General features: G+C 39.3%; 1 pseudogene; it reads right to left on the bottom strand.

The window, feature by feature from the left end:
* Positions 1 to 7,662: 7,662 nt before the first annotated feature.
* LOC142081932 (uncharacterized) lies at positions 7,663 to 9,094 on the bottom strand (annotated as a pseudogene).
* Between the last annotated feature and the right edge of the window lie 16,292 nt (positions 9,095 to 25,386).

Below are 25,386 nucleotides of genomic sequence, written 5' to 3'. Positions count from 1 at the left end.
AACACAAAGAAAGATTTTGTTAGAACTGAGTATATTATAAATGCATTAGCTATAAATATTGTGTTCATTTTGTATCTGTGTTAAAACTGTTGCTAGGCAGCAGTGTTACCTTGGTCTGAAGGGATTTAGCAAAACAGACCTTTTACTCAGGCCTCTTCCAGCCACACAGTAAGGAGGGTCTGGACAGAGGCACAGAGCTCAGCTGCAGTGCACACATACTGGAAGAGCAGTCCCTTTTGCCAACGTCTTTCAGCCACTGCAGGTCAGTGTGTTATCACAGTGCACGTCCTGCACGCGTCAGTGCTACAAAGAGGCTGTGACTCCAGTCAGTGATCCTTTGGCTGAAATGAACATCATTCAATAAAATGTACTGGACGCTTCTTCAGCATGATTCCAAAAGAATGTAACAAAGTTACGTGAGCTTAAGTGAGCTAATAAAGAGGCAACATGAATACAGTAGGGAGGTCTTCATAATGGTCAAGCAACTGTGTTCTAGGGTTGTCAGCAGAAACTTACGCTGATATCTTCATTGATAGTTATGGTACTTACATGAGTGAAATCAAGCTGATACTTGTAGATTAACATGCACTGTAATCACACAGTCATTTTGTCATATGGAAATACTCTAATTTTTTAAGTTTGCCCTGCAGTGGCATTAACTCTGGCAAATTTTACTTTTACTGGTGCTCATGTCCCTTTTACAATATAAACATAAAGCAAATCAATTATATGTTGATTGAAATTAATGCCTTTCTCCAATAGCCCCAAGAATCGTAAGTAATGGCAGTAAATAAATGTCCTTAAAGATAAGCTACAGTAAAAGCTTCAATCTTAAATGCTGAAAAATTTACGGAGATATTTAGTTCCATATAACATTGCTAGTTACATAAGTGGCAGATTAACTTTTACCTTGATTACTGCAACTTCTCCTTTAGTCTCTCTGATGCTAATCTTAGCTCTTTAATCTATTCAAATCACAGCTGCTAAAATTATCTTCCTCATCTCTCATTTCTTCCGTCACACATCAGTGAAGAGTCCTGGTACTGATGCCCTCTTCCACAGTGCATTAGAAATAAGATCTTTATCTTCTTCAAGACCTTATAAAATTTAGACCTAATTTTGTTTTATGATACCTCTTAATCTCTTCTCTGCATTGCCACAGATGAAGGTCTTAATGTTCTGTTCTCTCTCCAAATTCTACTTCAGATTTTAATGTTGATTCATTTGCATGCAGTATACTCCCTGTTCCAAAATTTTCTTATTCAAAACTTAAAATTAAATTCTTCTCTGAAGTTATTAATAATTATAACAATAAGAGAATAGGGGAGAATGAAAAGCAGTGTGGTAAAGGTTCAAGTCACTATTTCTTAAGTTTCTCCCACTCCTACTGAGAATGTAGCATTGCCACATTTTGTACAGTAAAAACATTCACTGATAATTATTAATAAATATTGATAATTGATAATAATTGATAATACTGTACCTATCCCTAACTGTCTTACTCATGGAATACTCTCAAGAAAGCCTCTATTTAACAAAATGCTTTTCTGATTTATTATGAAAGAGATACTTATAAAAACACAAAATATAAACACAAAAGCCTTATTTAGCTGTGTACCCTAATGGCCTGCTTTTCGTAACAACTGGATGTTCAGAGTTTTTCACTGGAATTGCTAGATGCTGGAAATGAGCTTTCCAAATGGAAAGCCAAAAACATTCCATCTCCTTTCTGAAACTATTTATTGTGTATTACATACATGCAGTAGCATTAATTGGCTTGCTTATCCATTAACCCTCTCTGCAGCCCTCAGTACAAAATGTCTCTTGGAATGTATTTCAACATTCATTAATTCTGACAATTTATCATCACTACCTCATAGTTAGTGTGTCGGTGACAACAAGTCTTACAGAGAACTTCTAAATGATGTCCCCTGGGGTGACATTCCGTGGCGTACTCAACCTTACTGGTAAGGTCAGTGACACAGATTTGCTTTCAACAACGTAATCCAGGCCAAGAGTGACAGCCAGACTATTCAGCATGACAGAAGCGAGGAAGGTTTGAAAAAGCTTTTCATTTGTAAATGACAGAAACAAGCCATACTGGGAATTCCAAACTTTGCCCAGCTGGGAGCATCTCTGAAAAGAATGGATCACCACTTTTTGAACCTGGTTTAAGATGTAGAAGGTGAGATGCTAGTGTTTTGTCTCCATCATTCCCACTATAACTAAGTAGAAAGGTATTCTTACAGAAATTGTTATTGCTTTCCCAATGATTCTGGCATCAATCTATGTAGTTATAATCCTTCCACAGGGAAAAATCACTTGCCATTGACAGTCTTTCTAATAGTTTATTTTCTACCCTCCTCTTTTAGCAAGCACAGATGCTTCTTTAAGTCCCTTTTGATATTATAATAGCAATGTCGTCTTTCAGTTGCAAACTTTTTGGAACAGCATATCCACATGTTTAGGTATCGAGTCCTTAAATCGTATGAAGAAAATATAGAGCAAATTCATTCATCAGGCGGAATTTTTCCACATGCTAAAATAATTAGAATTATTTTAACTCATTTACATAGGCACAGATACTCTTGTAATATATTTGTGAGCATTTAGAAATAGAAAATTAATCGGCATGAAGATAAATGAAAAAAAAACAAAAACATAGAGACTACAGGATTAGTTACTATATCAAAATGGTTCATGGCCTGCTAGGACTTGTTCCTCAATACAGGCCCCAATAAAACTGAAGGAAGATAGGGGTCAAACTTTGTTTAGTTTATAATTTTCATTTTCATACAGTTCAAATGGCTATTATCAGCTGGATGTTTAGAGACTAAAGTCAGGTTTAAGCAAAAATTAATAACCAGCTCTGCCTTAGTTTGGCACGTACAAATGGTCAGTAAAATGTTTTGGTACCCCATGTTTGGGTACCCCATGGTCTGTCATGCCCACTGTATTTCACCTATACCTTGCTATTTCCGTTTGATTATGTGACTAAAGACTCATCTCCAAACACACGAAGGCACTCAGAACAGCAATGACAGATGAAAGAAACCAAATAACTCAAGGCAAATGGAGGCCCTGCCCCTGGCGTGGCCCCTTCCTGGAGCTGTCAGAGGGGAGGCACCAACCCCATCCCAGGTGTGACACACTTCACAATGAATCAAGGGAAAGGCATTATGGATCACAAGGGGGTTACTGCCTACAGGACTGCGGGAATCATTATGGAATGAGGGGAAGAGTATTTTGGGACTGTACAAGACTTGTTATGGGATGTTGAGGGGAGGAACAAAAGGCAGGGAAAGGAATAGATCAAGACATTTTGAGAAGGAACAAGCATGGGAAAGTAGATGTATAGGAGGAGAAAGAGGGTGGTCATGTGTAAACAGGTGGCTGGTCACTACACTTGTCTGGCTGTGCCCTCCATCTGGTCACCAAAGTCTGTCCTGCCTTTTAATTGAACTCTAACTCTATTTCTAACTGTTTTCCCGGATGAAGGAATATGTGTGTGTATACGTGTGCATAGGAGGTCTAAGTGCCAGCACTGCAGAGTGACGATCATAGGTAGGGGAATGTGTGTAGGTTCGAGTCCCAACAGCTAGAGTGGGGGTGCAGGCCTCAGCGGCTTGTCCATCTGGCTGCTGGATAGACTGAGTATCTAAGACCACCTTCTGGAGGGATTCATATTGTATGTATGTACACATATACTTCCACCCCCGCCCACTAACTGGCCTGATCAGCCAGATTGGGGAACAGGGTGAGACCATTGGAGCTGTTGGTGGGAGTGGTCTGTTTTCTGTCTGTGTTGATCCACATGCCCTGTTGTGTGCATATGCATGTATGTATTGCATGTATGTTTACATGTGGGCCTACTGGAGACAGACTTGTTACTGGCTGGACCTGGGAACATGGAACGGCAACAGCCTCAACTCTATTGGGTTATCAGATTTGGTAGCTCCTAACAATTTGTACTTTAGTCCTTCTCATGGTTGCGATTTACTCTTACTGCCATGGACTTACAAGTTCTCTTGTTCAGCAGCAGCAGAAGCTTCATCTAACAGAATTAAGGTCTATTCAGATCCCATCTAAGAGAAAAAATTTTATCTCGCCCTTGCTTTAATTGTATAGACGACGAATATCGACAAAACTACAGCAGCTGCAAGCTTGGCTTCAAAATCACGTAGATACTTTAATGTAGTTTATGTAAAGCCTCCAGCTTTCAAGAAAACTTAAAAAATAAAATAAATTAAAAAACCCACAACCGAATCAAAAAAACCCCAATCCTCAATGTCATCTATGCTATATATATTATTTAAATTAAAAAATAATTTAATTTGAAAAGGAAGCAAATACATGGACATGCATATGAGCTGTATAAAAAGCATTGAGGATATCCCCTGATGTTACATGAGCTCTCTTCAAACAGTCACTGAGTAAGAAGTCTTAGTGCTCCTTTTCACCACAATAATCTCAGTTATGAAAGCTTTTAAGCAAAACAGTAATGACTACTGTGTAATTAAAAAGAATGGAGGGAAATTGTTCTCTCAACACTGAAACAAATTACTTCCTTACCATCCCGAATTTAGCAATTAAGATTTTGCCATGAAAAGGGAAGAGAAACAACAATAAAGGATTTACTCAGTCCTGTTAAAGAAGCAGAATTTTTGCTTTTCGTGCTAAGGTCATCACAAGCATGATGTTCATGAGAGGTTATGGCAAGGAAATTCTGTCATGATTGAACATCAATATATCATTATATATTTTTTATGTTTTAAAATATCAATACTATTTCATCACTGCAATAAAAATAATAGAAAGTGCTCAATTCAGAGAGTAGAGAATGTAGGCATTTACAGGACAGATTTCATAATACTTACCTTTCAGGCATTGCCTTGCCTAAAATCCTGTGTCAGGTGATTAGGTTCCTCAATGAGACAAAAGCAAGATACTTCGAAATGATAATAATTACCTTCAAAATGATAATAACTACCCAAATAATAATTATTTACTTGCCCAGAAGTTTACTTAGAAGGGCATTGTAGATACTACAGAACACTCTGAAATCACACCTCTCCTCAGCTCTCATGACATGTCTTAGTTGTTCAGTGCAGCAATGTCTGTGCTAGAAGCTGACTAGCTACACAATAAAAGCACTAATTTAGGATAGCTCAAAGCACTACCAAAGTTAAGAAGATTTCTGGGGAATGTGGGCAAACATTTGCCACAGGGATGCAAATAAAGTAGGTGGATCTATTCCTGCTACTTACAGAGCAGAGGCAGCTTAGAAAGCATGTCCTTACTCCTGTCAACTGCAGTCACAGTTCCCATTTGAGACTGGAAAATTGACTGTGGTTGAGTTTCTGTTCTAAGTGCAAACTCTACCATATTAGCTGAAATCACCAAAGGCCTTGTAAAATAATGCATTGGACTTTGCCCAGAAAGGGACTAGAAGCACAACACTGTCACGTATAGATCAGTTAGTTGAAGAAGCTGCTCCTTTTTCACTGCTTTTTAGACTGTAACTAACAACTCTTATATTGGAGATAGTCCTAGTGCATGCAAACGCATCAGCCATGGATTCAAATTTGACTTGCAAGCCAATGTGCCATAGCTGAGCTTAATATCAAGGACAGGTCGTTATGTCCCAATCCAATGTCGGGGGAGGTTTTGATATGATCCCAAGAGCGAGATTAAGACACAAACGCGGTCAAATGCCACATATCCTAAACAACTTTTATTATCAAAAGTAAAAGTTAGTAGCAATAAGATAGATCAGAACAAAGATGGAAATCAAGCAAGCATTCGGGATAGAGTTGCAAGAATAGTCACCACCATGGATCCGCGGCGTCTTGGGAGTTCAAGTCTTTCAGTGTTTCAGCAGTGGGCAGTCGCGGCAGGGTCGGTGGTGGGCGATGTGCTCCGGGGTTGGCAGTGGGCAACGCATGCTCTGGGGTTGTCTTGGCAGTCCCTTTTATTCCTGTTCAAGGGCTGTAGTTTCCATGGCAACAGCACTTTGCTACATTCCTGTGCTCAACTGAGTCTTGCACACAGCGCGGCCCCTGCAAACCGGAGGTCTCCGTGGCCTCGCAGCCGCTCTTATCATATTCAGAGCAATCTTTGAGACAAATGTTCTACAGTTCAGTCTCTCACACCACCCCGTGGCTCAAAGGTTGCTTCAGGACCCATGGTGGTTTTGAGAAAAGACAGTTATGTAGAAAAGGCCAGAAAAGAGCATTTCAGAACATTTCATACAATCTGCACTACTGACAGCGTAGTTTGGCGCACAGAGCAAATTTGTTTGACACCGTCAGGTGAAACAGTAGTCATAAATTGCATATTGGTTACAACACGCTGAATTAACTGTTTAAAACATGGAATAATACATGGCAAGAACAACAACATGGCAAAACTACATAACAAATAAAATAAAACTCGCTTAACCCATGGGCCGCCTGGGAGCCAGGAGAAGGGATCAAATTCCCAATCTTTCCAGGTTTGAATGGGAACAGGGGTCAGTTTTCATATTGCTGCGGTAACTTGTTTAACAATTTTGCTGCTATCATCAATTCTTAAACAACAGTTGGAGTCATTAAATTTACCACAAACGCCCCCTTCTTCAGCTAGCAGGTAATCAAGAATCATACAATGTTGGAATATCACTGTTCGCATTTGTGTGGCCTGGTCTGCTAATAGGTCTAGGGCACGGGCCATCTCGTTAGTAATAATCTCCAGAAGGGCTTGCAACTGAATAATACAATTTAAATTATAGATAGGTTCTCGAGCACCGCTAACCCACTTGTTGGAGTTCCAGGTGGCAGGTCCATAATGTTGTATGATACGTTGAGGGGTCCAGTCATCTTTACCCCAGGTTTGACCACTTCCACCCATTATAGAGGTATCAATGGATCACCGATATCAAGATCATCATATAACTTAACACCAATCTGTCACCTCCATTCTCTGGGAGTAAAAAGAATAAGGGGCAAATTAGACCCACGTAACACACCCCAGTCCAATTTTTGGGCAATCGCTTGTACGTGTGATGTCCACAGATCCAATAATGACTTTTCAGTGCCCAGGTACCATTTTCAAACAGACCTGTGGGGGTCCGTGGTAATTGGAAATATGTGGTATTTTCTACTCCTAGAGGATGGTTTAATGGTAGGGGTACATTGTTGCCAGGTATCTTGTAAACGGAACAGGACCAAGCACCGGTATCATTACTCCAAGAACAATTTTCATTAACACCGGTAATGTTTTTCGTGCGATTGGTCAGAGACCAATTGCAAGGAAATATTTTCTGGCGCCTGGTCTCATTCACCCAGACCCATTCCAGCTCACGAGGTACAAAAGATTCATTATTGTAGTTAAACATTGTCTTACAGCCCTCAATAAAGCAATGGTTTCCATATGTATAGGTCCAATTACATTTGCTATTCCTACAAAAACACCACCCTCCTGTGTTCAATTTAGACAATATTCACCTCGGATCGGGTATTGTACCGTCCAGGGCTGTGTGTCCTCACTCCAACCTTCACCCCCTCGCTCACCATTGGAGGGTGAAGAATCTCGTTTCCTGCTGAATTTCGAGGGACATTTGTCTCTGATAAGTCGATTAAAGAGGGTGTATTCGGGGTGGTATTTTTAGAACTTATCTTTATCTTACTCTTTATCTGCGGGTTTATTGGGCCATCTTGTCACCAGGTTTTCCAACTTGACAATTGGCAATCCATCCGTTAAATCATGTGGAATCCCCTTTTGCCATCCCTTTGACCACAGACTATCGTGCTTATTTGGGTTGTCCCTCCCTCCGGGTGGTTTAGCAAGCGGTGTTCTTCCATCACCCCCAGGGCACGGAACAATTTTTGCTTCAGCTCGCCTCAGGCCCCTAGAGTCTGTTTCAGTGGCTGAAAGGTTAACAGGGCCATACTTGCGCCCGTAATTGATTGATTCTTGAGCTACCTCCCCCCAAGTTCACATCTTCCTATCCAGGGACTGGTGGTGCTGATTGGGCGTAAGTCCTTCTAAAGCAGCCCTGAGGCATTGTCTGAATTTTCCCCTGTAATTGTATACCAAACGGCTTTAGGGAATTGGGGAGTCCCCTTATAAGGGGAGTCATTCGTTCAGGGTCTACTGGCATCATCATCGCGGACTCCTGTCTAGGCTCCAACTTCCGATCATACATCATCTGCAAGCAAGCTGCCTTCTGCACACTTTCCACCAACTGATCAACAGTCCCCGTGATTGCGAGGGGATCCCCCCTCTCCAAGGGGTTCAAATCCCCCGCCCAATAGGCTGCCCACTGGGTTAAAGACCAAGGGACGTGGTAATTCCCAGTAGTTAAAAATACTCCCGGTCCCCAATACCCCTCCGCCTCCTTTTCACTTAACAAAATCTGATCCCCCCACATAACGATACTCTCCACACATACTCCATCTCCAACTCCCTAGGGGTTTCAGCCAAAATCCTTTTTTAACTTCGCCAACTCAGTGGCGGTATAGGGGACCTCCTTGGTTGTGACTTGGGGGAACTGATCCTGATCATCATCATAAATATACTCAGTCTTAACCAAGGGTGAGAGCAGTTCTAATTTCTCTATTTTTTCTCTCGCCGCCTGCAAGTCGTCAAAAGGATAACCAGTTTCTGATCTGGGGGATATTTCCTCATGGGCAGTGCCCGCAAGGAGTTGCTCCTTAAGAGCAATCTGCAGATGTTTCACCTGGTGTCTCTCTCCTTCAAGCTGTTCTTTTAATTCCGCCACTTGCCCCTGAAGGAACCAAACAGGGTTTTGGAGGGATTCAACAATTAGGGATTCCGCAACGCGACAGCGCTCCCTCGCCCCTACAGCAGCAGCCAAACTGGCACCAAGAGCAGGACAAACAATTGCTTTTCCTCTTCCAGATCTCAGTCTCGCATCCTTTTGCAAAGCACTCGTTCGATCAACCACATTCTGCAAATTATACCAATTTCCCTGAGCCCAGTCCACTCCAGGTACAGAGGATCGCGCACCGTATTTTTCCAAAAACTCAAACAAAACTTCTCTCCCCAAAGGGACAGTTTTAGCATAACTCATACAAAGCAGAGAAGCGGTCATCTCAGGAAGGCAGCACGCAAGTTTCAAACACAGACCTGCACCCGTTACTTTCCTGAGAGGTCTCACATATTTCAGATACAGTACAGATAAAACGGGGAAGCAGTTGTCTCAGGAAGGCAACACGTAAATTTCAAACACAGTCCCACACCCCTTACTTTCCTGAGAGGTCTCACTCTCGTCTCAAGGGATCCTGTCTGTGACGCCAATTTATATGTCCCAATCCAATGTCGGGGGAGGTTTCGATATGATCCCAAGAGCGAGATTAAGACACAAACAAGATCAAATGCCACATATCCTAAACAACTTTTATTATCAAAAGTAAAAGTTAGTAGCAATAGGATAGATCAGAACAAAGATAGAAATCAAGCAAGCATTCGGGATAGAGTTGCAAGAATAGTCACCACCATGGATCCACGGCATCTCGGAATTTCAAGTCTTTCAGTGTTTCTGTTGTCCGAAATATGGATTCGTGCCTGGCGTGCAAGTAACCAATTCCATACGCTCAGCGGAGATATTGTTTTATTCAGGCCTGGGTGCTCAGTGGACTTGCCACAAATCAAGCACACCTGGTCTAATCACCTTTCTGTTTATATCCATGCTTCTCATACATATTTTAAGATTCTCTTTTACATATTCATTAAATTTCCAAGAACTAATTATAATATTACATCATCCTAGACACATGCGCATTAAAGTCTTTAGGGTCTTCTTGAGGATCTCGAGTGGTCTCTGGTGGTCTGTAGGGTAGTGAACTCATCGTGAACCCGCTCCTTTCTTTCCTTATAAGGTCGAGGTTTGTCTCCGAGCCATGTCTAAATAGCTTAAGAGTCTAACTCTCATTGAAAATAAACTAAAGTTTTTTCTTTAATTTAGAGAAAATTAGAATTTTTTCTCTAATTTTTCCTTAAATGATCTTAAATACTTTCTGTGTGCTTTTATTGTCTTTCAAAATATTCTGATTCCTCATTTCAGACAATTTTAGACATTCAAGATACTCTAATAGGTTTCTAGCTAGCATGTTTTTTATCTCCAACCTAAGAATTCTCTGAGAGAAACTGGAGAAACTATCTTTCCAACACAGCACATAACCTTAATTGCTATAGCCATCTAGCTTCATAATTGTAGTGACTGCAGGTCAGTTTGGAAAGAGTTGTGCTCATGGTAACCCCATTTCAGATACTTATCTCTCTTTTAAGTTTGCTTTTTGCTAGGTTGGTTGTTCTGTTCTGGTTTTGTTTGGGTTTTTTTGGTAATCTATGCCTTAAATGCTTGCTAAATCAAGATTTACTTTAAAATTTATATGCAGAAGTGTACTGGGGCATAGAGGTCCTTTAAACCCTCAGATGAGCAGCTGGTTCCATTCTGAGTAAAAAAAATTAGGAGGACTTAGTTATGTGTCCTCTCTACCACCTGGCAGGCTTCAATACACGGTAAAAGGTGTTTTCCTTCAAGTAAAGATGGTTGTTTCTAAGTTAGTTGTTTCCTAAGAAATTAGGTGTTCTATAAGTTAAAGACTAGTTTCCTTTTGGAGACAGAAAAATGAGATTACTGGTGTGTTTTGCTCTTTATCTAGAAGGCAAATCTGCTCAGGCTTATTAAGGTGTTTGTTGCAAAAGCAGCTGGGCTGCCTGGCAGTAGGTTTAGCTAGCCTAAAGGAAGGAGGCAAAGGTGAGATGGATTGCACATCCAGGAAAGTAAGTCTGGTAATGAAACTATGAAGTTTACTGTTGTTATTATGTATCTACAAAGGACTCCTTCTGTATTATTATGCTTATGCATTGGCAACAACAACAAAAGGTAATTATGTATTTTTGAGAGTCTTTGCTTTCACTATTGTATACTTCCTTTTTACTAAAGCAAGGAGAAAGCTGGCATTTCACTGCTCAAAACTGATATTTCTTCTTCCCCCCTCCCTACCCCCCCAAAAAATACCCAATTTTCTGGGTTAACCTGAAAGCTCTTAAGTAGTTTTCTGTTTTCCTCTCGTATGCTCTGATTTGAGTAGATTGGTTCTATTCCACTCAATTTCAGGATCCTCGAAAGGCTTCAGCAAAAATCCTGCCTAGTATAAATTAATGAATCATATTAACTTATTATGTGCTATTGGCTTCTATTTTGTGGTGTGTCTGTCTAGCTTTTATCTAGCAATCTACTGGTTTGAACATGTGCTGAGGAAACAAGTCAGAGTTTTGTGCTATCATCAGGAAAAGAGGATCAAAACCCATTTCACATCTTGCTTCGGATACAGAGTAAATAATGGGATTTTCTTGCCTTCTTTTGAAATTGTGGTTTTGTAGAAAGAAATATAAAACTGCTAGGGTCATGAAGCTCAGTTGGAATTCTGTAGTGCAGTGGTTAAATCCCAAAAGCAAAGTCACAAAAACAAAAAAAGAAGTTTGTTCTACTAGTAAATAATGGTTACTGGTGTTGAAGTTGTGCATGCAAGCTCCACATTCAGTAACTGCAGAGAAAATGGTCCTATTTGAATGACTTTAGTTAGTTAGTTAGTTAGTAGTATTTGTAGTAACAAACATAATACAACTGTACTAATGTAACTAGGACTTAACCTGTGTTAAGTCCTAATACAAAGTATGAAGAGGTGTAGATGTTTGAAACAGGAGCTAGACTGCAGGAAAGAACTTTTCTTCTGACTGCGTTTTGGCACCTAGCTGCTGTCTGTCAGAGAATCAGAGGGAAGAATTCAAGGAATCGCTCATCTGAACACTTCCACAGGAACTAGTAACTGTAATTCTATTTGATCCTTAATGACAATATTTTAATAGACATTTGTTAGTTTGTAAAAGAGTACACTCATCAAGCTATAGAGACTCCAGGAAGGATTTTCCTTCCCCCCAAGGAAATCCATTTTCTCTCCTATCCTTTATGCAAAAGGAGACAGGAGGTTAATACTATTCAAGTGAGTAGGATAGTTATGTAAAGAAAGAATGACTGTTATCTCTCTTGATGAATATTGAATTCTGCAAGTTTCAATGGAGTAAGTCAGAGCACCTTACTGCAGAACTGTTTTGTGACTGGATAGGTGTGGAGAAAAGTAGTGTTGAAGATGCAGGACAGGTGCTGCTTATCGGATGTCTGCTCTAATAGATGGGAGTGTGCCTTAGCATTTTCCTTGAAGGAAATGAAAGCTACTATAATGATCCTATCTGATATATAAAAAGTCTGTTCCAAAGAATTTCTATTTCCGTATTAAAATCCAACTTGTGTATGGTGGGCTAAATGGTTCTATTGACTCAGTCTGTCATATTTAAATTGCATAAATGAAAATTGATTTTTACTATAACAATTTTTTCAGCTGTGTCAGCATTCTCCTTAAACATCATACATGTGTTTGTGGAGAGCATGTTCCTAACAGTTGCTTAAAAGCTTAAAGTTGTCAAACAAAGCCTTCCAGGTTTGTTAAAGATACTTCTTTTACTTGGATTTTTTTTTAATGCTGCTGATGTTTTTTTCAGTAGAGAAACAACAGTTCTAATCAGAATAGTTTCTCAAATTAACTGAGGTACTTAAGCATTTAAAATATGACTAAGAAGCCCTCCCTTAAAATTGCTTAACTTTCCTAAAGTTGTATTACTAGTAAATGTATATCTTTACTATTTCAGAAGGTTTTTAAGCTTCTGAAAATATCTTATTCATACAGTCAAAGATCTCTCAATAGAAATGCAGTGTCTTTCTGTATGTGACCGTAGGTTTGTTTCACAGTGCTTGTTTGATTTCCCTCTTCTTGCTTGTCCCATGTGACTAATCACTGAGCAAAAGACAGGAACAGCAACTGCTTCCTTATGCTTCCTGCTACTCATGTACAGGTGAGGCTTCTGGATCCCTTAATGTTACAAAAAGATACTCATCATTAAATTACTACCTGTAATGACTGTTACAGTTGCTTACGGATATACTAGAAACTCTAGGGAGAATACGAGAGATCTTACATTGAACAACTGAGCAGCAAAGATAAATCTAACTTTCGTCCTATCAATAAAGTTAAGCAGTGCTGAGTCAAAATAAGAGTGTTTCAGTGAGCAAAGCAGAGAATTAAGCAACAATAACAAGTTCCATTCCACCTTCTCAGATAATCTGTTTCCCTACTGTGAATTTTTAAGTAACTGACCATCTCTGCAGACAGGTTTGAATTTGAATTCAGGAATACTGGTAGACCACAGGTACAAATATTTAAAGTTGACCTCCCCATGGTCAAATTAATTAACGACGCAATTTACCTGTAATGTTGATTATCCACTTGAGTTGCTAGGGTAGAAGAATATTGAAGTTGCGCCCATAGTCTAAAAATGTGTACTATTCTACCTATCTTACTGAAGTAATACCACATAGAAACATGTTCTTGCTAAATACTTAGCAGGTATTAAATGTCTGGGAGTTGATATAATTTTCAGACTTGAGTGTGGAAATATTCATGTGTGAGAAAGACATGTGTGACAGACGCCTTCCAAAGCAGGTTTAGTCATGCGTTGCCTCTGCTTGAGGATGACTTGCATATTGAGTGACAACTGAAACTTTGAGATAACTTGCCATTTTATGGAAACTTTAAAACAGGTTAATGGATAAAGTCTGCTGTGTTCAATGGTTATAGCTGTAATTGAACTACTCACATAGGTGCCACTTGTAACATCAGAAGCCCCACTTGGTTACTACCTTCAGTATTGTACTCTAGTAGTTTGGATGCATATCTGCTGGCAGGAAGCTAGCTACTGTAAATTCAAACCATTGGCACCTGAAGTCATGCGCAAGCTCAGAATACTTTCTAACCAACTATTCTTTCAATAGGTACCAGCCAATGTTCTTAGGGAAAACCTGATTAAGTCACCACTGTTCAAATAGAAGACCTGATTCGGAAAATCTGTTTTGCAAATTAGCACTCTACCGCATGCTGAAATGGAGCTCTTGAGTAACAGGCTCTATGGCCTTCTAGAAAGCAGTCTACCTAAAAGAGCTTAATACTCATAAAGGTATTTGAAATAGGCAATATCAACCTGTGAACACTTACAGAAGGCTTCTAGTGCAAAAAGCCAACAACATTTCTCAGTTTAAATACAGCGGGGTTTTTTCTTGATTTTATGTGGAATTAGCTACCTTGACTGAATAAGTTAGCTTTAAAGAAACAGCATACTTGGGCATGATAGATTTTTTTAATTTATATGTATATGTGTGTGTGTGTGTATGTGTATATACATACATACATAATATGTATGTATAAACGTATATGAGAGTGTGTGTGTCTATATATGTATGTAGGTATATGTATTTACATTTAAGTTCTGTAAAGGTACTTGACATGTGACCTTGACTTGGGTATGGAAGGTTTTAGATTAGTGAACCCAGATGGCCAAAATCACATTATCAGATTAGCCAATTGTGTTGTGAGTAAACTGCATAACATTGAATTCTGGCAGGTTTGCAAAACAGAGTTAAAGTATGAGTATGACAACAGCGAGAGCATGACTGCTTTACAAGGGTGCATATATAAGAAAAGAACTTAACTGAGAATTGCTCAGCTAATCAATGGAGATTAATCTCCTGAAAGATAATCGTCTCTCATCATAACCTAGGAAGCTGCTGTTCAAGTGTAGGTGGTTAGCTACCGCTAGGGATGACTTAGGAATGGTGTCTTACAGGTTTATACAAATGTCTCAATTCACTGAAGTCTAGATTAACCAATTGCTTCTTATTCTTAGTAATTAATACTTAAGATATATTACCTTTGAGAACACTGCAGAAATTGCAGCTAGCTTGCTGCTACTAAGTATGTTCTCAGCTTCTAACTTTAGATAGCTTTTGTTTCTTATCCAGGCAAATTACTTTAAATCTGTAGTCTAACTAAAAGGGTCAGTTGTGTTTTTTTTTTTCTCTGCGCACTGATATAACCTTACTGATATTAGTCCAAATGAAGAGATGTAGGCAGGTGTAACGCTCATTTGTCAGTGTCTTAACCTAATGGCAAAGTACATCCCTAGTACCTTTAGAAAACTTAAAAAAAAAAAAAAAAACCTACAATATATGTATTTTTATATATATATATATATATATATATATATGTTGCACTGCTTCTTCAAAGCCAGCTTGTTCAGACAAAATAGTTAACGCCAAGAAACAATAACATATAGGACCAAATAAGTATAAGAGAAGTTTTTTGGTTTGGTTTTTAGTAATACATTATTAACTAGCAATCAGGGAACTATACATTGAGGATCAATCTCAGCAATACAGCAGATATGCCAATAGCTAGACACTTACAAAATGTTAATAAATGACCACAAATTTGTCAACACTCTTCCTTAAAAATCCCCCAAAGTCTTAATGACATGGACACATTCACACCACCTGTGCCTCACAGGACATGTGAGTTACAACTAGACCCCATCTCTCAGCACTGTGGGGTACCCTTCTTGCACACACTTTCTCTTGTGTTGGAGATGTGGGTGCTCCAGCTTTATGTGTACCATGCAGTCCACTCCCTACAACTTGCGAGTGTACACATAGGTGATGAAGCCTCCCAGGAGGCCAAGTGCCACCCCAGCCCCCAAAGGTGTGGGTCCCTACATACTCTGCCTCATACTGTTAACTAGGAGCTGGTACAGACTCCTCACGGTATCCAATGGGGAAGCTGCTCTGTCCAGCCTGGGCAAATGCCGTTGTGCCCCAGGGAGACTTCTGGCAGTACCAAACCATTTTAAGTGCCTTTCTCTCTTCTCACTTACACAAATTTTCATGATTTTTTCATATCTCTTTTCAAGACAACTCATTTTTTTTGTTTGGTTGGTTTTCTTTCTTACCCAAAATTTTCATGGTCACTCTGTGATTCTTGTTTAATCCAACAGATGTTCATCATCTTTGGTTTTATCAGTGTGGTTTGTTGATTGGTTGTTGGGTTTTTTGGGGTGGGTTTTTCTTTTTGGCAAATATCCTCTCAAAAAGCTTTGAGTATTCCACTCATATACACTGTTTACATTCACATTCCTATCTTATCAGATATTGTTATCTAGGCTGTTTTACCAAGGGAAAGCCGTTAGAATTCATCCACAAAGGTGTAGTGCTTCTAGTTTATATGCCACCACAACATTGTCACAAGAGTAGCCTGAACTCAGGTTGTGTACAGATCCCATCTGTCTTGGGGAGATATTGAGATTTGACAACAAAGGACCCTCCAGATCTCTGCAGACAACTTAAATGACAGAATGACACCATATATCCTATATTCAAGTTGTATGTATAGGCATGATTCTTTTTATGTAGTCAACCACATTCAAATTCTGTTCTTTCAGGCCCTCTAAATAATAACATTGGCTTGTGGCTTGCATCAACACAGCATGAGATAGGTTTAGAGTGTAGTTTTTTCCACAGGTTGATATCAAAAATGCACAACTAATTTTTAAGGTCATCTTCCAGATGTGTTAGAAGCAGGGAAAATAACACTTAGAAGCAACTATGTCTTCAGCTGTTGAAAGGGTAGATGCTTGGGGATTTGCTTTCTACAGTTAACTTCATGCATAAGTGATTTTTTTTTTAATTTTTTTTTTCCTTAGTACTGGTAATACACATATTCTATTTCTTCTCTGTGCTTTATGACAGCTATGATTATGAACCTATGTAGCCTCAATTTTACCTGTGTTTTATTTCTATTCAAGGAATCTGAATTCATTTTACCAGAGTAACGTGAAGTAAACATAATGAAGAAGTTTAGGTTATTCTCAAAGACTGGTCTGTGGAAAATTTGTGAATGTAGTATACCTCTTGCCCTGCTTATACATCTTCTGGACAGATACTGTGTGAAAAGCAAACCTGCAGTATACTTCAAGGTATGTGGCTCTTTGCTCTCTTGAGACAATATCATCTTGTGCGTTATGGCCAGAGCTTAGTGGAAGTGTGTCTGCATGTAAGATGTCTGGTGGGAGTAAACTACTGTAACTTTCTGAATTCTAATTTATCTGGCTAGCAGAACAGTGGCTGTCATGAACCCTAACCTCCAACGCAAGCTGAAGGCTCTGCACAGATATCTCTTATTTCAGCTGCCTAAACACTTTCTAAAATCTAGCCAAAGGGTGAAATTATGTGATGCGGCTTGAGCTGAAGTCATGTCCCAAATATGTTGAAAGAAGAAAGTTTTTATTCCTATTCTTTCAACGGGCTCTGTTTGTCTTTCTCTGCAGTAAGTCAATTCAGTTTTGCCAATCTGTTGGAAAACTCTTTTTTTTGGGTTTTCTTTTGTAGTTTGGGGATTTTTTTGTGTTTGGGTTGTTTTGGGGGTTTTTGTAGGTGTGTTTGTTGTTTTTCTGTGTGGTGTGGGGGTTTTTTGGGGGGTTGTTTGTTTTGGGTGTGTTGTTTGGGTTTGGTTTTGTTTGGGATTTGGGGATTTTTTTGTGATTTAACTTATCTGGTACAATTAAAAGGGTCAAATGAATACCAGTGGAAAGGGGAGGAGGGAGCATGGGACTGCTTTTCTGGCAAATGGGTTTAAAGCTGTAAGAGGTATCAACTTTACCCTGTGTTCTGTGAGAAAAAGCCAGATTTGTATGTCCATACAGAACCCCCAGCAAAGAAGTCTCAATCCTGAACAGAGGACCCCATCTTCTGCTGTAGTACAACAGTGTCTGAGCTATAAATATTTTATATTACTGAGCACTAGAAAACCAGGACATAAGTAAAGCAAAAATAACCCATCATGGAGTGTGCCCTTCAACATCCCTTTGCACTAATGTACTTTCATAATATTATATTCATCTTATAGAACTGTGTTTTTGCACAATAGTTGTTATAATGTGCCTCTGGGCTTTACTGTAATAAATAATTACAACTATAATAACACAAACCAGACACAGCAGCTTTCATTTTTTTACTGTAGAAATGAATCTGCCTGTGAAACAATTTTCTTCATTATACATCACTCGAAAACATTTTGCCTGCTCTTACTCTATCCTTATACTTTCTTATTTCAAGTTCATGTTCAAATAGTTTCTATATTTACGTAAATGTTTCATTCTTGTAACTTGATTTTAGAGAACAAAGAACCAGGGTCCTTTTTATCTATGTGAGAATGTGAAATTTCAAGGAGAGACATTTGATCAATAATTAAGCTGCAAAATAAAGCGGGGTGAATTCTTTCTTTTGGTGTGATCTCCTTAACATATAACTTGGACAGTTTATTGTGGTGCATGAGAAACTTTAAGAAGCACTAGCATTCTAATGCTGTTATGCACTCACTGAGGGATCAAGAGTGATATGATCAGTCATTGTCACTGAGTTTTGTCATGAAAGGGAAATGCACAGAAGGTGGAAGTGGTAATGGGCTACCTAGGAAGAACATAAAGACTTTGCCTGAGCATGCAGGAGTAGAGCTAGGGAAGTGTCCTGGTTTCGCCTGGGATAGAGTTAATTTTCTTCCTAGTAGCTGGGAGAGTGCTGTGTTTTGGCTTTAGTATGAGAATAATGTTGATAACACACTGATGTTTTTAGTTGGAATTGGGGCGGGGGGGGGAGACAAGTAAAATTCTTGGACTGAGATAAAGGCAGTTTAATAGAACAGAAAAGGAAGGAAAAATATTAATAATAATAATGATAAAAGAATATACAAAATAAGTGATGCACAGTGCAATTGCTCACCACCCACCGACCAATGCCCAGCCAGTTCCCGAGCAGCGGTTGCCACCCCCTGACCAGCTTCTCCAATTTATATACTGAGCATGATATCATATAGTATGGAATACCCCTTTGGCCAGTTTGGGTCAGCTGTCCTGGCTGTGCCTCCTCCCAGCTTCTTGTGCACCTGGCAGAGCATGGGAAGCTGAGAAGTCCTTGACTAGGGAGAAAACTAGGGAGCAATGTGAAAGGTATTAAGAGTTTCTGTAACTAACTCAGCAGCAAAAGGAAGTGTAAGGAAAATGAGGTACTGCTGTTCAGTGAGGCAGGTGAGGTGGTGATGAAGAACAGGGAAAAGACTGAGGGACTGAAAGCCCTCTCACTATTTGATTTCCCTCCCCGCTCCCCTCCCCAGGGTCTCTTGGGCCCCTTATACTACTAGTAGAAGATGAGCAGAAGCTATTCTTCTACTGTGGAGGAAGTTAGGGAGAACCTAATCTTACTGTATATACACAAGTGCATGGGACTGGATGGCATGCTTCCAAAGATGCTGAGGAGGCTGGGCAATGTTGTTAGAGGGTGTTTTTTTATTATCTTTTATGATAAAAGATTATACTTTTTATAAATTTTTATAAAGGTCATTTTGATAGTCATGAGGAAGTTTGACTGTAAAAAGGCAGATGTCACACCTATCTTCAAGAACGGCAAGGAGGATTCAAGAAACTACAGACTGGTCAGCCTGACCTCCATGTCTGGGTAGATTATGAAACAATTTGCCCAGAAGCCATTTGTAGCCACCTGAAGGACATGATGATTATTGGGAAAGTCAGCATGGGTTTTCCAAAGACAAATCATGACTGACCACACTGATAGCCTTCTGTGATGAAATGACTGGCTAAATGGAACAGGTGATCACAGGAGATGCTGTATACCTTATCTTTAGTAAGGATTTTTACTTAATTCCTCATGGTATCCTGATATCTATGTTGAGTAGTTGTGCACTCAATAAATGAGCAATAAGATGCATGGTTGGATCATTGGGCTCGGAGGGTTTTAAGCAGCAATACAAAGTCAAAGTGTTGGTCCATTACAAGTGGTAATCATCAGGAATAAATGTGAGGTTCATTACTGTTGCTAATGACCGGAATGGTGCACTCTCAGCAAGTTCGTGTACAATACCAAACTGGAAGGAGCAGCTGATTTGTTAGAGGACAGGGCTGCTACTAAGAGGGACCTCGATAGTTTGGAGAAATGTATGAACAGGACCCTCATCAAGTTCAATAAAGATAAATGCAGATGTCAAGACCAGCATCTGGGATGTGTTAACCCTCTGCAACAGTACAGGCTAGCGCAGACTAGATGATCCTCATGAACAACAAAATGAGTTGTTAGCATTATGCCCTTATGGCAAAAGCAGCCAATACAAACTGGACTATATAAGGAAGAACGTAGCTCACAAGTTAAAGTAAGTAACTCTTTGCTTCTGTTCACGCCTTGTGAGAGTACATTTTAAGCACTGTGTCAGGTTTTGGGCTCCTCAGTATGAGAAAGACATTGACATACCTGTATGTCCAGCAGAGGACTTCCCAGCTGCTTAGGCAGCTGGAATGTATAATATACAAGAAGCAGCTGAGAAAAATGGGTTTGTTCAGCCTTAAGAGAAGACAAAGGGAGATCTTGTTATCTCTAACTACCTAATGGGACAGTATGCAGAAGACAAAGATTATTCTTGAAGATGCACAGTTATAGGACAAGAGGCAATGAACGTTATTTGGAAAGTGGAAAACTCTGATTAGTTATAAAGAAAAGTCTTTTCATAACAAGACTCTTTAAATGTTGGAACAGGTTGCCCAGAGAGCTTGTGGAATCTCCATTCTTCAGAGATATGCAAAACTTGACTGGACAAGTCCCTAAGTAATCTGATCTAATTGGCCCAACATTAAGCACAGAGTTGGAACAGATGACCCCTAGAAGTCCAACCTGAGCTACATAGAATCATAGTTCTATGTAAGGCAGCCTTGAAGCTCCACTTAGAGAAATTTTTAGAAAATGTTTTGGTTGCGTAATCAGGAGCTACGTTCCCATAAATCATGTTGGAAACTAATGTACTTGAATGGGTTTGCACTGATGTCCATACATCTTGTAGTTACTAATTTGCTTTCACTTGGGATAGGTCTGTTTTATGATTCTGTGCTAAATATATTTTTGAAGAGGGCATTGCCCACTTCATGTGCTTAAGACAAGTTTAAATTCTCAAAACCCCATCAAGCTTTGGAAATTTCTTAATTGTTTTAATTTGTGCCCCTTTTAAGTTAAATTTAACACTTATGATCCCCTCACACATAAATTCAGTGCAGCAATACTATTTCTAGCTCTTGTCCTGTTTTTTTGAGTAGTATTTTTAAATCTTTTTAGGAGTGTGCTCCACACTCCACACTTAGGTGTCAGAAGATGCTGCTATAAGCTATCTGTCAACAAGTTCCTGTGGAGCTCAAGCACCTGTAGTGGCACCATCTCAGCTCTGTTCAAGTCTTATGTTCTCACCTGCTTGGTACTACTATTGCTATTACAACATTTTAATAAGAAAACCAATTTCTCTTCTTGATTCCTGAGGTACGATTGTGGCAACATCTTCCCAAGAAAAGAACTGTAAACATAAAGGTGTAGGATTTATGGGGGTGGGAGGAGGGACGTAAACCTCTATGAATAGGAAGAGAATGCAGAACCCGGTCTGTTCTGTATTCATTAATCTTCCAGAAAATTCAATTTGTAATTAGGGCACTCCATTCTTGTCTTTCCAAATAAACAAGATGCTATAGTCTAATAGAAACCTCAAAAAATAAAAGCTGTGAGGAAGAATAGGTTTGAGGCATATTGAAGCGGCATTGGTAGGCATACCACGGAGATATGCTATTCCCAGTTCCTTGCTGAACCCAACAGAACTGTGTTGGGACAGTCAACATCACCTCTGTAATCTTTTATGAGCAGGGAAATGGTCTCCTCCAGCTGTTCTAACTCAATCAAACTCAAAGGATGTAGGGTGAGTGGCACTGAATATTCTTAGGCTAGCTTTATATTTTTGGGAATTTCTCACTTTATAGCCTCTCCCTGTGCCCCCTGCAGTGTTGATAATGCCCTATTCTGACCTGGAGAAATAGTAGGAAGGTACACTTCTTTTAAGAAAAGCGATAAATTGTCACTTGTTGCATAGACTGATCTGAGCAAAAGTATATTCCCTTTTAATTATATACACAAGAAACTGAAGTCTCTGGCTACTCTGCAGTCTTTCGTATTTCATTTTTCATGTAGTTTACTGAGAGTTAAAAAAAAAGTTGTTGAAGGTCTGCATTTTAATTATGTCTCATATGCCCTAATTTTTAATTATGAAGCCCTTTGGCATATCTTGTTCCATAATTGGTCACATTTCTGAAACTCTTGGAATATCCTGAACACTGCTGTGCTGCTGGAATTTAGGACAAGTGTACCTATGTATATGGACTTCTAATATCTGCTTTACTGAATACAATAAATGGCATGTTAACGTTACTTCAAAACAGCACGTTTGCTATGCTTGACAAGGAAGTGATTTATTTTCTCAAACTAGTTTTATTAAACACAGTTTAATTGGAGCAACGTAAAACCAAAATCCTAGATCCTCTCCTCAAAGAATATAATGTTTTATGTATCGTGATGGGAATAAATGATTTTTCCTTAGAACTAGAAAAAGATCATAGAGGTCCAGTGACACTAATTCAGGTAAAACCGTCTTAAATGAGTATAAAATAGTTACATACTACATTGGAAAGGATAAGGCTTACTAATTTCCAAGATGGTAGTTCATTGTGTTCATCCTGATGTTTTATCTCTTGCGCTCCTGTTAGGGAGTTTTAGGGAGGCATATAGCAGGACCTGTGTCCAAAATTTGGACAAAAACTATTCTAACGCAGATGGAACTGTATTTTTAATTACTCACTCTTGCCAAGTGGTCTATAAAAGATCAGCTCCAGTCATAGGTTTCATGACAAGCGGGAAAATAGATTGTTCAAAATAAGATGCAAATTAGGGATGAAGTTCAGCTGACTGCCAGAATATATAATTATATTTTGATATGTCACAGAGTAAGACAGTCTTACTTGATTTAAATTTTGTAAACTTAAAATGTTTGGCTGGAAAAATGGTAGGGGAGGGGTGTATAAAAACTGTTAGTTCTTAAGAAATGTAAATTTGACCTTGAAAAATAAATCCCGTTCAGGTTAGGAAAACACCTTTCTTGAATGCAATTTTAAATTACAATAGCGTACTGATGAATTTGTGATTACACTTGTTGTATGGATGAGCTGGAGTGTCCATAAATGCCCCACAGATAGTCTGAGGGACAAAGATTCTAACATATGAGCTACTGCAGAACACGAAATATACTGCATAATATGCTGATAACGAGCAAAAAACTATCAATAATGATGACAAAAAAAACCCACCAAACAGTAAGACTCCTTGAAAAGCAGTCCCAGCACAAGAAGATTTGAAGGCTTGAATACAGTGTGTAAGCAAAGAATATGATTAAGGGTGTGTGGCTGCCACTTTGCAACACTTCAAGGGCTGTGCAACATAATTGGTACTGAAAGTTGACATTCCTAGAGTAGCTCACCCTTATAGCTGTTAGGAACCTGATTTTGATCTATCGTTCCTTGACTATGCATTTGTATGTATACCTGCTTACTGCACATTTGATGCTGTATAGAGGTAATTACATATGTGAACTGTGTCTGCATGCATGTAAATCACCTATCAGAATGTTGATTAATGAATGTAAAGTCAGCTTTTTTCAAAGCTACTAATCCGCTGTAACTCAGCATCTGTGGATGCCAGACTAACGGTAAGCATGTATGTAACATGGATTTAAGTGTTCAATGTTAGAGAATACTGGCCAAGCAATAGATCAGCAGATAGAGAGCAGTTATACTATGCTGTTTGGTATCACTTACTCCAACTAAAGTTAAGCTTGCCCTTAAGCGCTTGATTCTCCTTTTAGTTTAAGGCTTGGTTGTGTTATGCTTTCCTGCTCCCTGGCACAACATTTGATGGAAAAGCAGTGTTTTTATCTCAAACAATACAGACACCTGAGAGCTGACCCTGAGCAAGTTGGATTGCTCACACAAAGCAGTGTGATGATGTGCAGAGGTGCTCATGAGAGTCTTGACAGCATTGTAGCTCCTTCATCAGTCATACCATTGCCTTTAGTCCTGTCTGCACAGCAGCACTACTTTTGCTTATTTCTATCTCAGCTCACAAGAGCATTGTACAGTTTAGATGCGAATTATTCCCCTTCGTTTCAGCTAAGGGGATCTTAAGATCAAATAGTATGATCTTATTTTAAGTTTGCAAGAAACAAAGTAGGAAGGAGAGAGGTAGAGGCAGAAGGCTGGTTTGCTGCAAAAGGTAAGAAGATGACCAAGGTATTATGATGGCTGGAAAATAGCATATGACTCCATCTGTAATTTGGAGACTCTCTTGAAAACCTAGATTTGTTTTCAAACTCTGGAATATTGATATTAGCAATAGATTCACCTGGGAACACATCAGACCTTCTGCAAATGTGCTTCATACCTGATTTATATGTATTCAGCAAGTCCAGCCTCTCCTGAGTGTGAGGCTTAAGGTGTAGTACACTTTACTACTGTGCTACCTGCAGATCCTGTACATACCAAGCTATCTGTGAATGCAATGCAGTCAGTGTCTGCATAGACTTTCAGGCTGGTGCATTTACTTTAATATAACCTATACGATTCTTCTATCTGCAGGGTGTCATGGGTAGCAATAGATCGTGCCCAAAGCATACAACATAAATTAGATTAAAATATTTGATGATATGTCTTAGAACAGTAGGATTTGCAGGACTGGGTAAGCACAGATCTAATTTTGAAAACTAGACATATACCAATGGAGCTGCATCACCGATGGTCTCTGAAGATTTGACCCTATTAGTGTAAGCAATTTAATAAATTGTATTATGGTGCCTATAAGTAAATATACATATTCACACATCTTTAAAGGGATGTGACATAAATGTCTTTTTAAAGAATTGTTTAAACATCTACTATTCCAAGTTATGTCACTCAGCTCTGTGGAAGCACAACCAAGTTAGTACTGCATATTAAAAACATACCTGGAACATATTAAGATCATAGGATGATTCAGGTTGGAAGGGACCTCAGGAGATGTGTAGTCCAACCTCCTGCTCAAAGTAGGGTCAGCTATGAGGTCAGACCAAGTTGGTCAAAGTTTAATCCAGCTGATTCTTGAAAAACCCCAAGGATGGAGGCTGTGCAGCCTCTCTGGGTAGCCTGTTCCACTGCTTGACTATCCTCACAGGGGAAAAATTTTGTCCTTATATCCAGTCTCAATTTCTTTCATCTTATGCCTGTTGTCTCTCATCCTCTTTCGATGTACCTCTGAACAACCTGGCTCTGTTATCTTGGCAACATTGTCATAAGTACTTGGGGGCTGCTGTTAGGCTGCCCCAAATCTGTCCCTTCTCCAGCTCCCTCATCCTCTCCTCACAGAGCAAGTACCCCAGCTCTGGACAAGCTGTGCTAAAATCAACCTACTTTATCAGAATCTTTCTTCTATAGGGGAGCCCAAAACTGGACATGGGGCACTAGATGTGGTGCTGAGAGGGGAATAAT

Source organism: Calonectris borealis, chromosome 4 (genome assembly GCF_964195595.1).
Source record: "Calonectris borealis chromosome 4, bCalBor7.hap1.2, whole genome shotgun sequence".
Taxonomy (NCBI): domain Eukaryota; kingdom Metazoa; phylum Chordata; class Aves; order Procellariiformes; family Procellariidae; genus Calonectris; species Calonectris borealis.
Note: the sequence above shows the minus strand (reverse complement) of the source record. Positions and strands in the feature narration are given on the sequence as shown.